Source organism: Chrysemys picta, unplaced genomic scaffold, assembly GCF_011386835.1.
Source record: "Chrysemys picta bellii isolate R12L10 unplaced genomic scaffold, ASM1138683v2 scaf3, whole genome shotgun sequence".
In the NCBI taxonomy this organism is placed as follows: Eukaryota; Metazoa; Chordata; order Testudines; family Emydidae; genus Chrysemys; species Chrysemys picta.
Genome location: NW_027052710.1, coordinates 1,020,856 through 1,038,284, shown reverse-complemented (window position 1 = coordinate 1,038,284; position 17,429 = coordinate 1,020,856). Strand labels below are relative to the sequence as shown.

At 54.9% G+C, this 17,429-nt stretch overlaps 1 long non-coding RNA gene across 1 annotated transcript; it reads right to left on the bottom strand.

Annotated features, from left to right (window-relative positions):
* Window positions 1-218: 218 nt before the first annotated feature.
* On the bottom strand, window positions 219-6,340 carry LOC135977552 (uncharacterized). Its single transcript, XR_010595000.1, has 3 exons — window positions 6,236-6,340; window positions 4,622-4,745; window positions 219-526 (listed from the first exon to the last, which is right to left on the bottom strand). It is a non-coding gene; the product is annotated as an uncharacterized LOC135977552 (long non-coding RNA).
* Between the last annotated feature and the right edge of the window lie 11,089 nt (window positions 6,341-17,429).

Genomic DNA, 17,429 nt, shown 5'->3' with positions numbered 1-17,429 from the left:
TGGTGCTTGGAGCAGGTGGCTAGCAGCAGAGTGTTCTGGCAACAGGACGGCTGAGAAATAGGCGTATCCCACTTTGACTTCCCCTTCCTCCCTCTGAAGGAAGAGCAGCTACAGGTGACCCTGCCTTGCTCATACTCCTCCCTTCTCCCCTCCCGGTGAGTCCCTCCCTCCAGGAGAGAGCAGCCGCTCCCCCGAGAACCCTCCCTGATGCTCCGCTTCTGCCCCTCCCGTCCGACCAGCTTTCCCTGCGTCCGGACAGCGCCTGCTTGCCGAGCTCTTCAAACGTAGCCACGCAGGAGCTGCAATCCCGGCTGTCCTCGATAGAGGGCTCCCGCTGCCTCTGCCCCAGCTCCGCACCCCACAGACGGCAGACACACAATGCTATTAGACGATCCTTAACTCACTGTTCTCCCGCGGCGCTGCCGGGCCCGGTCTGCTCCCATCCGAGAGGCTGCTCTGTCCTGCTGCAGGCGTGGGGGCGGGGATCACGGCTGCACGTTTCTTCAATAAATGGCAAGTCTGTGTGCTGGTATCAGAGGAATGGGAAGTACTGGACCGAAGCACACACTGACCCCTCACCGCCTCTGTCCCCCACCAGCCAGGCATGGCCAACTCCTGGGACCCTCTTCCCTTCACCAGCCTTGCTCAATGCTCCCCAGGACCCTCGGAACCTCCTCCCCTGGCACCATCTTCTCCCAAACGCTCTTCCCCCAGCTCACGCTGTCCGTCCCCCCCGGCACCCCTCGGGCCCCTGCATCCACTCACAGGGCTGCCCGTAAATTACGCAGCACGGTTTCAGGTGATTTGCAAGACCCGCCCACCCCTCGTAACACTAACACCAACACAAAGACACAGAATTAACGCACTGGGGTGGGTGGGTCCTTATGTCATTGATATACAGCCCCACACCTTTCCTGTGCGCCGACACCAGCCTTCTCCCCCACGGCTCTGTACAGATAGGGACTCCCCATCTCAGCTCACCCCCTGCACCTCCGGCTTCTCCTGCACGCCCTGTCTCCTTGGCCGCCACCTCCCACTCCTGGCTTTGCATCTATTTCATGCCAACCCCACGGGTGTGGGACGGTCCCACTCACATGGCAGGCACCTCCCTGGACTCCTCCAAGTCCCTTCACAAAACCCACTTTTCCTGGTCTCCTCTCCAGCCACTGCCCTGGGATTGATTGCACTCATGCAGCACTCCAGAACCACACGAGCTCGCTGAGCTATGGGTCAGGCAGACATTTATACCATAGTGCTAATCCCCCATATCCTCCAGCCTTGCTGGCAGAGTGACTAACCTGCCCCCCCGAGCACCACCCCCACCAGGGCATGCTACTGATGAAGGCTCTGTCACCCACTCCCCTGCTGCATGTGCCCTACAGCTAGCCAGGATGGCCAGCAGCGGCTGAGATGCATTTTTGTCACTTCTCCTCTGCTGGCACCCAGGAGGCCTGGGCTACCTGCGCTCCCAGGGGCACAGCACAGTTGCCACCTTTCACGTGGTAAATAAGACCCCCGACTTTCACAAGAAGCCAAAAATCAAGCTAATCCCATTTCAAAACAAGCCAAACCCTGAGACCCCCAACACTCTGTGATTAGATCCCCCCGGCGTGCAGGCTGGGACTGTGGTGGGCCCGCTGTGCACCCGACTCTCTCCCCCCCTTGCCCCTGCTTGCTGGGAGCCCATCAAAAAAAAAGAAGGAACAAGCTACAAGCCAAACAAGCAAAAAGCTACAAGCCAAACACGAGCCAACAAGCAACTCACAAGCCAATGAAGCCAAAAACAAGCCCAATTTCTGCATTTTTTCCGTGGGTTTGGCATGTCTGGGGCACAGACGTCTCAGCTCAGGTTCCTCGCTATGGAGAGCCCAGTCAGGGCTGTGGGCCTCCTCTCCCTTCCCCCTGCGGGCGACCCCCTTCGGGCTCTCAGCCCGACCCTCTGCCCTCTCAGCCTCGTGAGGGCGTCCAGGTGGAGCGGCTCTGCGCACAGGCGTTCAGCGAGGAGCAGACGCTGGAGAGAAATGGGGGTCACCAGGAACCCCAGGGTGTAAGTTCCAGGAGGGAGACAGCATTTGACCCTTAAAGTTGGGGGCCCTGACAGTGAAGCCAGAGGTTCCTAACGAGTCCTCGCCAGCGGAGGAAAGGAAAAACCATGTTGCAAAAAGACTCCGATGTCTCAGCGCACGCTCCAAGCAACGGGCAAGAGACACATGAGTGGCTGAGCAGGCAAACCTGCGCTCAGAGGCTCTGAGGGGAGCTATCGCAATGGCTGGAATAGAGAGAGGCCAGGAAAATTAGACTGAAAAGGAGGATTTTAACAGCAGCACAGAGCATGCAACATCTGCCTCCCCTTCTCCCCCAACAACGCACAGACAGGAACACCAACAGCCATGTCTCCACTACAAACATCGGCAGAGACGATCCACGTGGGCATCCAGCACGTGTATCGCTCATGCGCCGACACGCTCGGCTCTGGACTCGGCGCTGCGCGTACTCGGCAGCAGCGTTTGTGTCAATGCGAAGCCCAGTGCATCATGGGTAGGGATCCACACGTGCCATGCGTTGCCAGCCGGCACACGGCCTTCAGGGAACTTTTCCCTGTGTGTCGTGGGACGGAAATGACGTCCCCAGGGATCTCTGGGAGCTAGGGGTCAAGTTCCCAGCATGCAACGGTCTCCATCCCATAATGCCATCCAAAGCCCATCGTTTTGGGACCTTTTTAAAAAATCCCACAACCCCGCCCGGAATTTTTCAGTGGCCGCCGTCAGAGAGCCCTCGGAGCTCTGCGCTGTTCTCACGAACGCTGCCAACACAGGACGTGCGATGCTCCTGGATCTGCAGCCCCGCAGGGAGCAACTCCACCCCCATCAACATGCTCCGCTCTCTGGTGTTCCCTCTCCCCTCCCAGGAAACCCCTCTGGCAGCAGCAGTGACTTCACCCCCCTCGCAGGCACACAGGAGGAGGGCAGCAGGGAATGGCGCTCAGCTAGCGAGGCGTTAGGGCCAGACGGGCAGCCCTAATGGGAACAATGAAATTCCAAGAGGTGACAGCCCAGCGGGTCCAAAACCAGTAAGACAACAACTGTACAGCTCAGCTACCCCCGTTGTCGTTCCTGCAAACGGAAACGGCAACAGGGCTGAATTTCCTTGCATGCTAAGAAAGGGAAATAACCCCCGTGTGGACACGGAAAAGCCAGAGCCTCCCTACACAAAACAGCCACGGCTTGGAGATCGTCCCTGCTTGCAGGATTCTATCGGCAGATAAGCCAGAATGCCTGGTGAGATGCTTTGGGCAGTTCTTAAGTCACAGCGTTGCCAAGGCTAAGTTCCAAAAATCCTTAGTCGGGCGCCAAAAATCAAGACATTACAAAAAGAATCAGTTTGGGTTCTTCTTTGCCTTCTGCTCTCTGATCAGGTGAGTCCCATGTTCAGGCTGTTCTCTGCCACATGAGGATTAAGACACTATATATCTGTGTGTGTGTGTGTGTGTGTGTGTATCTGTATGCATGTGCATGTGTGTGTGCGTATCTGTGCGTGAGTCTGTGTGTGCGCGTATCTCTGTGTGCGTGTGCACGCATATCTGTGTGCGTGTGTGTGCGTGTATCTGTGTGCGTGTGCACGTATCTGTGTGTGTATGTGTGCATGTATCTGTCTGTGTGCCTGTGCGCGTGTATCTGTCTGTGTGCGTGTGTGTGCGCGTGTCTGTGCGTATTCATATCTGTGCGGGTGTCTGTGCACACGCGCGTGTCTGCGTGCGCGTGTATCTCTGTGTGTGTGTGTGTTTTGTGTGTGCGCGCGCACGCGCCTATGTGTGTGTGCGTGTCTGTGTGCGTGCGTGTCAGGATGTGTGTCTGTGTGTGTGTATCGCGTCTGTGTGCGTATCTGTGTGTGCCTGTGTGTGTGTGTCTATCTGTGTGTATATGTGTGTTTGTATGTCTGTGTCTATGTGTGCGCACGTGCACACACAGACACACACCGGGGAGGGATAGCTCAGTGGTTTGAGCATTGGCCTGGTTGAGAGTTCAATCCTTGAGGGCCATTTAGGGATCTGGGGCAAAAATATGTCTGGGGATTGGTCCTGCTTTGAGGAGGCGGTTAAACTAGATACCTCCTGAGGTCCCTTCCAACCCTGATATTCTATGATTCTATGATAGTGTGTGTGTATGTATATATGTGTGTGTGTGTGTGAATATATGTATATCTTTGGGATGCGTGTGTGTATGTATGTATGTATATCTGTGTAACTATATGTGTGTGTGTGTAGGTCTTTGTGTCTGTCTGTGTGTGTCTATATATAAACACACACACATTTTATATATAATGAAAGCTAAGCTTCTCACAATCACCTGACTCCAGGAGCTGGGGGCTTAACTCCCACCCACAAAATATCATGAAACTCATGATTAAAATCACAAGAGTGGACACAGTGCTGGACACCTCCCACTAAGAAAAACCCTAAAAACAGAATAAAAGCTGTGTAAATTCAGAAATATTTGTATATGATTCATGGAGGCTAGGTCCATCGATGGCTATTAGCTAGGATGGGCAGGGATTGTGTCCCTAGCCTCTGTTTGCCAGACGCTGGGAATGGGTGACAGGGGCTGGATCACTTGATCATTACCTGTTCTGTTCATTCCCTCTGGGGCACCTGGCATTGGCCACTGTCGGAAGACAGGATTCTGGGCTAGATGGACCTTTGGTCTGATCCAGTCTGGCCGTTCTTATGTTAACATCTGAAAGTCCTGCTGGAATAGAAAGGGGCAGTAATTTTAAAAAGAGAGACAAGATGGGGGAAGTAATATCTTTTATTGGACCAACTTCTGTTGGTGGAAGCGACAAGACGTCAAGCGCCACAGAGCTCCTCCGGTCTGGAGAAAACAGGCAATTTAAATTACACTTTCCAGGGCACCTATCGTGTCTTTAACTTGTTTTGCAGGCAGCACAGAACATGCTTTCGGCATTCAGAGATAGAACGGAAATTCAGAATCCTGGCAATGAGCTTTTCCAAAGCAAAGTGCAAACTTTACCTGATCTACCCTCACGTCCTACATAAAGGTGGGGTTTTTTGCCAGTGGGGAAACTGAGGCACGGGGCATGAGTAACATGAATGAATGAACTAGATTAAAATGGATTGGCAAAAGGATTAGTAGAGGCAGCCAGGCTCAGCAGTGCCGCAGTACGGATCTGGAAAGTCAGCCTTGCGATCTTTTGCCTCATCTCTTCGTCCACCCACAGCGTTTCCAAGCAGACACTCGGGACCAGAGATTGTTCAATGGTCCTTTCGCAACCATCTGTGCACAGACCTCCTTGGAGTCTGTAGTCTGAAGTTAAAAGCAATGCCAGGAGACCTCACTGAGCCCTGCATGCTGTCTCCGGAAATTTAATACACGCAATCAGGGCTTTTAAGCTACTATAACATCCACCATGGCACTCAGGACAGACTCCAGGAGCAAACCTGGGCATGCAGCCTAGACCTGCGATGGGATTCAAACTCCCCTTAAAGCTCCAAGAGAACCAGCAGCTCAGAAGCAGATGGTTCTGCATCAGCCCCTCTTCTCTCACTTGCCCTGGTCACAATCCCAGGGTCACGTCAGCAGACACCACCACCAGCAGGTCTCACATCACGATAATCAAAGGTGGCACTCCTACCACACACCCCACCGGCCCAAGGCCTGACAGCTCCTTCTGCAATGACAGCTCCTAACACGCAGAACCCCAGGCCTGGTCTGTGCAAAGCTCCTCTCCCCACAATTCTTCCCTGCTGAATTTCAAAGCCTGGGATCGATCCAGGAAGCATGAGCCAAACTCCCCCTGGCTACAAGCCACTCTCATAATAGACACCTGCCTGCAAAATCGTAAGGGCCCCTTGAAACCCCTTTTGCACCAGTCTAACCCTGTGCTGAGCGATCTGTCCCAACTCAGACTGAGTGCAAACCCTCCGATTTCTTTCCCCGGACCTGGAGAAGAGCTGTGTGTAGTTCAAAACCTTGGACCTTTCTCCAACAGAACTTGGTCCAAGAAAAGAGAATAGCTCACCACCTTGTCACTCCCATAACAGGTGGGAGAGATCAGAGCCAATTTTTCAGACAGGAATTCCAGCCTTTAATGTCCAGGTTGCATAAAGACTGGTCTCCTTTCATTAAAGGACCAGTGGCTTTTTAGATCCCTCAACCACCCTCTTTTCTTTTCCCCACTTATTTTAAACATCAACAACTATAACAATTCTTTGACTTACATGTGCACACTCATTCCTGGCTGGTTTCCAAAGCCCCACCGGCAGAGTGGACAAAAATCTAGGTTTAAAAAAAGAAATCAGATTTTTATTTCATTTGGATTTTTGTATTTAAATTCAATACATCTGTTTGAAAATAAACCTCTGAAATTATGGCACCTTCCTTAAGGCCTAAACTTCCTACAGTCTATTCAAATAATCGACATTAAATTAAAAAAGTGAACATTAAGCAGTATAGGGTTTGCTCCTGAATTTTTAGAGGAAGTGAAATCACTGAACTGGTGGAAGTCACTGTCTGAGCACCTGGAACTAGAGTTTGGGGACGTGCTAAACCCCAACTTTTGACAGCAGTTGCCTCTTTTCCAAGTGCAAGGAGAATATTTTCTTCATTTTTGAAGGGTTAATCAATTTGTCTTCAGGAAAAATAACTCAAATACCTACTGCAAACCAAGATTAAAATTAGTGATTTAAAACAACGTTTCCTGCTTGCTGATTTAAACTATCATCAAAATTGGTGCTTTCAATTGCTTGGATTGAAAATCAATTCACCCTGGACACAGGCCTAAACTGTCACGTGGCCAAGTGATTTTGGGAGGCCCAATCCCAGATACTGCCAAGGGACCTGATTTTCAGGAGCGCTGAGCTCCTCCCTCTGAGCCAGGGAGCTCTAGGCCCTAGGGTGACAAGTTGGGCACCTAACCCCCCCCCCCCCCCCCAAGAGTTTAGGCTACAGAAGCTGGAAATGGAACATGTGCCCAGTACAATTGCAGCTGTTCCTGTCACAAGCCTTTTTTGTTTGTTTTTAAATCTAAGTTCACTGGGGCAAAAACTCCCCCCCACCCCCCCGCCCAAGCATTAGGTGCTCCCTGGATTCCCTACAACTAGCACCAGCCTTTCCTAACCCCCAGCCAGCCCCAGCCCCAGCCCCAGCCGCTCTCCCCGTGGGTCTGTTCTGCATGGAGGGTCCTTACGCTGCAACGCCCCTCTTGGCCCCCGCCCAACAGGGCTCTTTGCAGCCGGGGGTTACCCGGGCTCTTGTTTCCTTGCAGGGTATTTCAGTCTGCCCCCCTGCCCACACCTGGGGAACTCCCTGCGGGGTTGGTTTAATGCCTCACAAAACCCACCTCCTGCAAACCGGAGGCTGCCGCCCTCCCAGGCACCCCGCCCTAATCGCCACAACGTAGGGGGGGTCTGTTTGCTGGGGGGCGGGGGGGCCTGGCCCTGACGTGGCCTCTCATGGGTACCTGGTCAGTACCGAGCCGAGCCAGCCTGCCCTGGGCACCCTGCAAACACAGATTCAAACCTCCTTTCGGGGTCACATCCCACCCCCAGGGGACCGACCTCACCCGGCCTCGGCTGCACGGGGCACCTGCTGACCCCCCGGGCATTGCAGCAGGCAGCGGGGCGCAGGGTGTCTGCTGCTCTCCTTTCCGGGGGACTGCGAGCAGGGGCTGCAGGGAACCCAAACCTCCTCTGCCCTCCCTTCGCCTGCAACATACAGCCCTGCCACCTCCCCCGCCCCACAGCTCCCTTCCCCGGGGAAAGGGCGGAGCAACCGGCTACAGAAGCCAAGGTTTTGCACTTGAGCAGGGAGCGTGATTCTGTACTGGGGCAGACAAAGCGTCCAGCCTTGCACTGCTGTGCAAAGCACCCCGCCCGCACCCCGTGCAATGCCAGCCAGACTGCACCTGTGCACCGCCGCCGTGCAATGCCAGCCAGCCTGCACCTGTGCACTGCCGCCGTGCAACGCCAGCCAGCCTGCACCTGTGCACCGCCCCCGTGCAACGCCAGCCAGACTGCATCTGTGCACCGCTGCCGTGCAACGCCAGCCAGCCTCCACCTGTGCACCGCCGCCGTGCAACGCCAGACAGGCTGCACCTCTGCACCGCCGCCGTGCAACGCCAGCCAGGCTGCACCTCTGCACCGCCACCGTGCAACGCCTGCCAGCCTCCACCTGTGCACCGCCGCCGTGCAACGCCAGCCAGGCTGCACCTGTGCACCGCTGCCGTGCAAGGCCAGCCAGGCTGCACCTGTGCACTGCCCCCGTGCAACTCCAGCCAGCCTCCACCTCTGCACTGCCCCTCCACAGCCCCTGTGCAATGCCAGCCAGCCTCCACCTGTGCACCGCCCCTCCACGGGCCTCGTGCAATGCCAGCCAGCCTCCACCTGTGTATCGCCCCTCCACGGCCCCCCTGCAATGTCAGCCAGCCTCCACCTGTGCACCGCCCCTCCACAGCCCCCGTGCAATGCTACACAGCCTCCACCTGTGCACCGCTCCTCCACGGGCCTCGTGCAATACTACACAGCCTCTATTTGTGTATTGCTCCTCCATATTCCAGCAATGCCAGCCAGCCTCTGCTTGTGCATTGCCCTTCCACAGCCCCTGTGCAATGCCAACCGGCCTCCACCTACGCACCGCCCCTCCACGGGCCTCGTGCAATGCCAGCCAGCCTCCACCTGTGTACCGCCCCTCCACAGCCCCCGTGCAATGCTACACAGCCTCCACCTGTGTACCGCCCCTCCACGGGCCTCGTGCAATACTACACAGCCTCTATTTGTGCATTGCTCCTCCAAATCCCAGCAATGCCAGCCAGCCTCTGCTTCTGCACTGCCTCTCCACAGCCCCCACGCAATGCCAGCCAGCCTGCAGCTGTGCACCGCTCCTCCACACCGCCGTGCAACGCTAGCCAGCCTCCACCTGTGCACCGCCCCCGTGCAACGCCAGCCAGCCTCCACCTGTGCACCGCCGCCGTGCAACGCCAGCCAGGCTGCACCTGTGCACCGCCCCCGTGCAACTCCAGCCAGCCTCCACTTCTGCACTGCCCCTCTACGGCCCCCGTGCAATGCCAGCCAGCCTCCACCTGTGCACCGCCCCTCCACGGGCCTCGTGCAATGCCAGCCAGCCTCCACCTGTGCACCGCCCCTCCACAGCCCCCGTGCAATGCTACACAGCCTCCACCTGTGCACCGCCCCTCCATGGGCCTCGTGCAATACTACACAGCCTCTATTTGTGCATTGCTCCTCCAAATCCCAGCAATGCCAGCCAGCCTCTCCTTCTGCACTGCCTCTCCACAGCCCCCACGCAATGCCAGCCAGCCTGCAGCTGTGCACCGCCCCTCCACAGCGCCCGTGCAATGCCAGACACCCTCTGATCCCTTCGTGCATTGCTCCTCCACATCCCAGCAATGCCAGCCAGCCTCTGTTTCTGCATTGCCCCTCCACAGCCCCCGTGCAATGCCAGCCAGCCTCTGCTTGTGCATTGCCCTTCCACAGCCTCTGTGCAATGCCAACCGGCCTCCACCTGTGTACCGCCGCTCCACAGCCCCCGTGCAATGCTACACAGCCTCCACCTGTGCACTGCCCCTCCACGGGCCTCGTGCAATACTACACAGCCTCTATTTGTGCATTGCTCCTCCAAATCCCAGCAATGCCAGCCAGCCTCTCCTTCTGCACTGCCTCTCCACAGCCCCCACGCAATGCCAGCCAGCCTGCAGCTGTGCACCGCCCCTCCACAGCGCCCGTGCAATGCCAGACACCCTCTGATCCCTTCGTGCATTGCTCCTCCACATCCCAGCAATGCCAGCCAGCCTCTGTTTCTGCATTGCCCCTCCACAGCCCCCGTGCAATGCCAGCCAGCCTCTGTCTGTGCCTCCCCTCCCCCATGCAATGCTCCCCACCGTCGGTCCGTGCATTGCCCGTCCACGGCCCCCGTGCCATGCCAGCTTCTGTCCATGCGCTGCCCCGTCACTGACCATACAACACACGAGGTGCCCGTGCATCACCTCCCCCAGGAAATAGCAGCACCCCATGGGGAGATTGCACTAGACACAGTCAGACTCACCTGAACCGCCACAAGCTCCGGCAGCTTTGCAAAGCAGGAAGTGTTAGCGCAGTTCCCAGGACAAGCAGCAGGGGCTGCACGTCTCCTACTGCAGGGAGCCCTGGGCAGGGAGCCCTTGCATGTGGCTCTACCCTCTGTTTGCACTGGCCCTCCGCAGTCCTCAGGCCAACCCTGGGCAGAGTGGGGCCACCGCAGTTGAGTGGAGTTAGTTGATTGCAGGAGAGGAAGGCATCTGTTTGCAACTCCCCCACCCCAGCTCTGGTCAGAGCAGCTGTAGTTAGTTCTATGTTCAGCCCGTAGCTGCACATGGATTTTCATCCATAGCTCTCAGAGCACTTCACAAAGGACAACAGTATCATTATTCCCATTCTACATATGGGGAAACTGAGGCACAGAGAATGGAACTCCATGCCTAAGGTCAGCCAGCAGGACAGTGCGGGCGCCAGGAACAGTCATAGGGTTGCCAACCCTTCCGGATTGGCGGGAGTCTCCCGGAATCGGCCTCGATTTCCCGGTGGCTATTGAAAGCAATCCGGGAGATTTTAATAGGTCGCTAAAAGTCCTGGGGGCTAAGGCAGGCTGCTCCCTACCTGCTCTGGCTCAAAATGGCTCCCGGAAGCGAGAGGCACATCCCTCTGGTTCCTAGGTCCAGGGGCAGCCAGGGAGCTCCACGCGCTGCCCCCGCCCCAAGCACTGACTCCGCAGCTCCCACTGGCCGGGAACATACTGGTCATCTTTGCTTTTCAGCTCCTGCAGGAGAAGAGCAGACACTGAACTGATAAACGCTGCTCTGCAGAGCTTCAGCACAAGGCAGAGAACCTAACAATCAATATCCTGCATCTGCCCCTTCCTCACTAGGTCAGAGCCTCACAACAGATTCTCAATATACAGGAAGGAACCGAATGCGCCCGAGGCATGTGTGTCACCTGCAGGGCAGCTCTACGCAGGCAATCATCTCGAAGAATCATTGTTACCACCATGAGGCCCAGTTCTTCACAGTGGGTTCTAGCTTTGCTACACCCTTAGTGCGATGAGCGAGTACCACACACCATGGTTGGTACTTGGAAGCTCAGTATAGTGCGTGTTTGCCTGGCTTTAGCTGCAGAGTTGGAAGTCGGAGGCTGTTTTCAGGAACTCCTAAAGGTGAATAGGTAGAAGAAGCTGGTGCTTCAGAAGCAACATTTTTCATGAGCTTATGGTTGTAGATCTGCCTGGCACATGGACATGTTTTTCAAACATTAGTTCTCGCTATGTCAAAACACAAAGGTCCATTGGTTTACTCTGGGCTGTGACATCACTGGCTACCCGACTAGGAATCCAGAGCCTGGTTCAGGGTTTGGGGGGGCAGGTCGGGGGGCACCCGGTTTGGCCCGGTGCAGGGTTCGGTTGTTGGGGCCCGGTTCGGCCCGGTTCAGGGGGGCGGTTGTGCGGGCCCGGTTCGGCCTGGTTCAGGGTTCGGGGGGGCGGTTCGGGGGGCCCGGTTCGGCCCGGTTCATGGTTCGGGGGGGCGGTTGGGGGGGCCCGGTTCAGGGTTTGGGGGGTCGGTTGGGGGGGCCCGGTTCGGCCCGGTTCAGGGGGGCGGTTGGGCGGGCCCGGTTCGGCCTGGTTCAGGGTTCGGGGGGGCGGTTCGGGGGGCCCGGTTCGGCCCGGTTCATGGTTCGGGGGGGCGGTTGGGGGGGGCCCGGTTCAGGGTTTGGGGGGTCGGTTGGGGGGGCCCGGTTCAGGGGCCCGGTTCGGCCCGGTTCATGGTTTGGGGGGCGGTTGGGGGGCCCGGTTCAGGGTTTGGGGGGTCTGTTGGGGGGGGCCCGGTTCAGGGGCCCGGTTCGGCCTGGTTCAGGGTTCGGGGGCCCGGTTTGGCCCAGTTTAGGGGGGCGGTTGGGCGGGCCCGGTTCGGCCCGGTTCAGGGTTCGGGGGGGCAATTGGGGGGCCCGGTTCGGCCCGGTTCAGGGTCCAGGGGGGTCCCGGTCCCCCGCTCTCACCAGTGCTTGGCCTCCAGCCGGTCCGCAATGCGGAGGCGCCGGGCCGCGATCCGCTCCTCCTGCTCCTCCCAGTTCAGCGACGGGCACCGCAGCTCCCCCGCCCCCTTGGGCTCCCCCTCGCCCAGCGCCGCCCGGCTCATGCCGCCCCCAGCCCGGCTGGACCCGGCCCCAGTGTCGCTAAGCAACGCGGCGTCGGGGGCGGAGCGCGAGCTCCGGCGGGGAGTACGCTCTGGCCCCGCCCCCTGCAAACCTGCGCTCGGGCTCCGCCCCCTGCAAAACCGCGCTCGGGCCCCGACCCCTGCGAACCCCACGCTCCGGGCCCGCCCCCTGGGAACTCGCGCACCATCCCCGTCCCCTGCAAACCCGCACTCCGGCCCTGCCTCCTGAGAACCCGTCCCTAGCTCTGTGCGTCTGCCCCGTCCGCCCTGCAAATCCCTCCCGGGCTCGCTGCAGCTCCGGGGGCCTGCCCCGCTCCCTGCTCCTTGCACCTCCGCCCCTACCCCTCTCTGGACACCAGCCTCCCTGCGTCTCCCTGCACCTGCCCTAGGGGTCCAGGGTCCTGCCCTGCCCCCCCCCCCCCCCCCCCCCCCCGCCCATAGGCTCCCTGCACAGTCCCAGGCTCCCTGTCCTACCTTCCCCCGCTGCAGCTCCCTGCCCTTCCGTCTACCCCTGCTCTGGGCATCAGCCTCCCTGCACCTGCCCTAGGGGTCCAGGTTCCACATCACTGTCTTGCCCAGTGCCCGCCCAGCATCGCTGCTCACAATCAACCCCTCTCCATCCTGCTTCCAGCCTCATCGTTTTTCTGGTGTCTATCGGGACCACCTGCTATTTTACGTCTACCCAGAAGCCCTGTGGGGTGTCCTTACACTGGCCCCTACCTGGTTTGTCGTGAGGTTCAGGCTGTATTCAGAGTCCCCAGGCGAGGTTCACGTCTGTTCTCTCCAGCAGGCTCCAGCCCCTTCCGTCTGGCCTCCCCAGAACCGCAGGTCAGCCAGTGGCCCAACCAAGTCCCAGTTAACTCTCGCTCCCTCCCCACCCAGTCCCTGCTCCCTCCTCCCCACATCACCCAGCCCCTCCTCTTGCTCCGCTCCCTCCTATCTGACATCTCCCTGCTCCTCAACGCACCTCTTCTCTCGGCCTCTCCATCAACATCCCGCTTTATTGTCAGGATCCCAACTTTCCCTCTAGGCACCGCGTCCCAGCATGGCCTGTGTGCGCGCATGTGCAAAGTGAAGCGGAGCAGTGGGAGCAGAGAGAGCTGCATGGCTCCTGCTCCCTCTTCACTTCCGGCCCCTTCAGACTTGCTAGGGTCCATGGCAAAGGCCGCTTGGCCTCCAGCCAGGCTGCGATGCAGAGGCTTCGGGCCCTGATCCGCTCCTCCTGATCCTCTGAGTTCCTGGACAGGCCCTTCTGCAGCCCCTCCGTCTGCGAGTCCAGCAGGAGGAAGAATCACAGATTCCAAGGCGTCAGGGCACTGGTCCATGCTGCCCTGAGTGACTCTCCACACTCTGGTGAGCTGGCACTCAGCTTCCTCTCTGCTCCGCTCGCCACAACTGGTGCTCACCAGGGTACGGGGGAACTGCGTTCACATGAGTGCAGAACAGCAGGCGGCTGCATAGCACCTGAGTGGTACAGCACAAGCCTTCAATGGCACAGCCAATGCTCCAGGGAGTCTGTGGAGCTCCTTAGTGGGGTCAGCAAGGCAGCTGCTGTCTGAATCAAAACGTGCATTGCCCTCTTTGGCCACGGCATCTACTCATGAAACCTCTGTTCAGCCCACTCCTGCTCTGGTGGTGGCGGCACCATAATCCCCAGTTGCTACACAACTGCAAACTTCCCCTAACCCAGCAACTCATCAAAATGGCCAGACTGGGTCAGACCAAAGGTCCATCTAGCCCAGTATCCTGTCCTCAGACAGTGGCCAATGCCAGGTGCCCCAGAGGGAATGAACAGAACAGGGAATCATCAAGTGATCCATCCCCTGTTGTCCATTCCCAGCTTCCACCAAACAGAGGCTAGGGACACCATCCCTGCCCAGCCTGGCTAGTAGCCACTGATGGACCTATCCTCCATGAATTTATCTAGTTCTTTTTTTGAACCCTGTTATAGTCTTGGCCTTCACAACATCCTCTGGCAAGGAGTTCCACAGTTTGACTTTACATTGTGTGAAAAATACTTCCTTCTGTTTGTTTTAAACCTGCTGCCCATTTATTTCATATGGTGACCCCTAGTTCTTGTGTTATGAGGAGTAAATAACACTTCCTTATTTACTTTCTCCACACCAGTCATCTCTTTTCCAAACTGAAAAGCCCCAGTTTTATTAATCTCGCCTCATACAGAAGCCATTCCATACCTCTAATCATTTTTGTTGCCCTTTTCTAAATCTTTTCCAAGCCCACTATATCAACATTGAATTTCATCTGCCATTTTCTTGCCCAGTCACGCAGTTTCGAGAGATCCTTTTGTAGCTCTTCACAGTCTGCCTGGGACTTAACTATCTTGAGTAGTTTTGTATCATCTGGGTCAGTTCCTCAGATCTGTCACCTAAAAAGAATGGCTTACTGAGGATGTGAGGGAATCTCCCTCACACCCTCAGTCATGAAGACCAATGCAAAGAATTCATTTAGTTTCTCTGCAATGACCTTATCGTCCTTGAGTGCTCCTTTCGCATCTTGATCATCCAGTTGGCCCCACTGATTGTTTAACAGCCTCCCTGCTTCTGATGTACTTAAAACATTTTTTGCTATTACTTTTGAGTCTCTGGCTAGCTGTTCTTCAAAAACTTCTTTTTTGACCTTCCTAATTATATTTTTACACTTCATTTACCAGAGTTTATGTACAAGGTGAGAGGCGGCACCTTACTACGTAGAAGGGTTGTACCTTGCTGCGTAGAGGGGTTGCACCTCAATACGTCAGAAGTGATGTGTAACTTCTTTGTACCTGTGTATAAGAATGTATCCCTGGGGTGGTGTCTTTGTCGGGCCAAGAGGGCAGTGGAAAGTCCCACCACTGACTGAGCCGGGTCCATTGCCAAGAGGCATGTTCTCGTAGTATGCCCGGTAGACTAAGTAATCTACGGGGAACTGCAACTGTGTCCGAGGTCGCAATAAACCTGGTCGACGTGACTTTGCATCTTACTAGACTCTGAGGTCATTGGGGGTTCTCTTTGGGTTTGCTGTGTCAGCTATTTGCGCAAAGTTGGGCAGCACACAGAGGGAACAGACGCACGCAGTCGAGTGATATCAACATAGGAGAAAGCAGAGCACTACACCGGTAGCATCTGACAACACCCTAGTCATTGCCAAATTGCGCAAATAGAGTAAAAAAATGATACTTATTTGGTTTCCTATAGACTGGTTCCATGTTGCAGGGAGATCCTTGAATAATGTAATGCCTCCAACTGGCTAAACCATCATGTAAGAGTTGGAGTCAATTATCCGGGCTACATGTCTTGGAAACTAACAAAAATCAGAAATGAGATTTTCAGTATTTGTGTGCTGAGTGCCCTTGTTAGTCTGGCAATTGAGGCATTCAGTGAATACAAGCTAAAGGTGCCAGAATTTTGACAATTCTTTTAACAGCAGGAGCACATTTCAGATCACCAAATTCTGAGAAGGATTTGTCTGTCTGGAGCTTTTGACACCCGTTAACTCCCAACAATACTAAAAAAAAGCCAGAGTTCTCAGAAAGTTAAGTGCCAAGAAACAAAAATAGAGGGCTTTGTGAGTTTGTTTTGTTTGCTTAAGGACCTTGAACCTTCTGAACACTGCTAAAACTGTTAAATATGTGTGTCTTGAAAACATTTGGAATCGGAGTATTCCCTCTTTTGTAGCACATTCTTTCAATGCATATTTCCAGTATGAAGCCTGATTAACTTTTAACTGAAACCAATCATCTGATTAATAGCAGGTAAGATAGGAAATGAACATAACATGGAGCTGAATTTAACAGTGTGATCATGAGAAGATGTTTTACAAATCTATGAGAGCAAGGAATACTCCCACTTTTACACACAGGAATGTCCTGAATCTCATATGTCGTTCATTCCTGGCAAAGTCTGTCCTTTGTCTACATATACTTCATTTCTCCCAAATAGAACAGCAGTCAGTTACATAAGTGCTGGTCTAATTTGTGCCAGATTTAACTACTGTATACAATAACTTTTAATGAAGCATTTCATCTTCCTATCTGAACGGTGGGCTAGATGAGCAACTTAATCATACTACCAATTACATCTGAAGTGTCACAATACACAAACTATTTTAAAGCAATGCAAGACAAAATTTGCCCATGCAGATCTTTCTTTAGTTTTAATAAAATGTCTTGACTCAGAGGAACTTTCATACCAGGGCAAATGTGAAAGCGAGAACATTTTCTACACAAGCAAGCAATCCTTTTACAGTCCTTTGCCTGAAACTTGCTAAATCCCCTGTTTCTACCGTTTTAAATGATCTAGGCTCCATCCTTGAAAATCACTGGGAGTTTTGGTTGCCCAAGGACTGCAGCATCACCCCTTTTAACTATTATAAACTCTTTCTGGTTTTCAGCCTCGCTCCTCTTTCTGCTTAATTCTGCAGTGAAGTCATCATGAAATTCAGAGTCTGTTGCTGTAGAAGCAATCGTGATGTCACAAATTCAGCACTGCACTGTAGAAATATGGAGAAGATAGGCTAGGACAGAAACAACGTGAACTGAAACTCAAATTAGCAAAAAAGAGCATGGTTTGAAAAATATTTTTTTCATGTTGTTAATGGTTATTTAAAAGTTCAGCCCATTGTGAAATTTCTGCCTAACGGGTTAAATCCTTTGCCATCCCACAGCAGAGTAATAGTCGGCTTGGGCACAAACTGTTTCTTGGGGGCTGCGGAAGAAATCCAAGCCCACTATGATAATCCCGAGTCTGCAGTAGCTCTTGTCACTTCTGCAGTCCAGCTCCTCAGAGATCAGTGACTGCTGAACCCATGTAGCAACAGGTCTATGCCCCCAGCATCTGGCCATCCCATGGCCCAATCATTTTTCATCCTCCTAAATACCATTGCATGGGGACATCTAGGAAAAATCCCTTCCAGTGCTGGGGTCCATGACCGTGTGTGGGCTACCCAAATCCTGCTATTCCTGCACAACAGAACCAGGTCAGTTCCACTGGGCCTGTGGTGTTTTGAAGAGGAAGAGGCAACTGCTGCTGTTAACCGAAGGTTGTATCATTGGTGGGTGTGTGGATCTATATCGTCTGGAGCAAGCAGACTGAAGCAAATTTGTTCAGGTGCACCTGAAGTTTGTCTACATTTTCACACATAAAGCCATCATGAATTTGTATTGAACAACTCGTGGCTCGCACATCTCAATACTCAGACACCAATTTCTACTTTAGACTTGC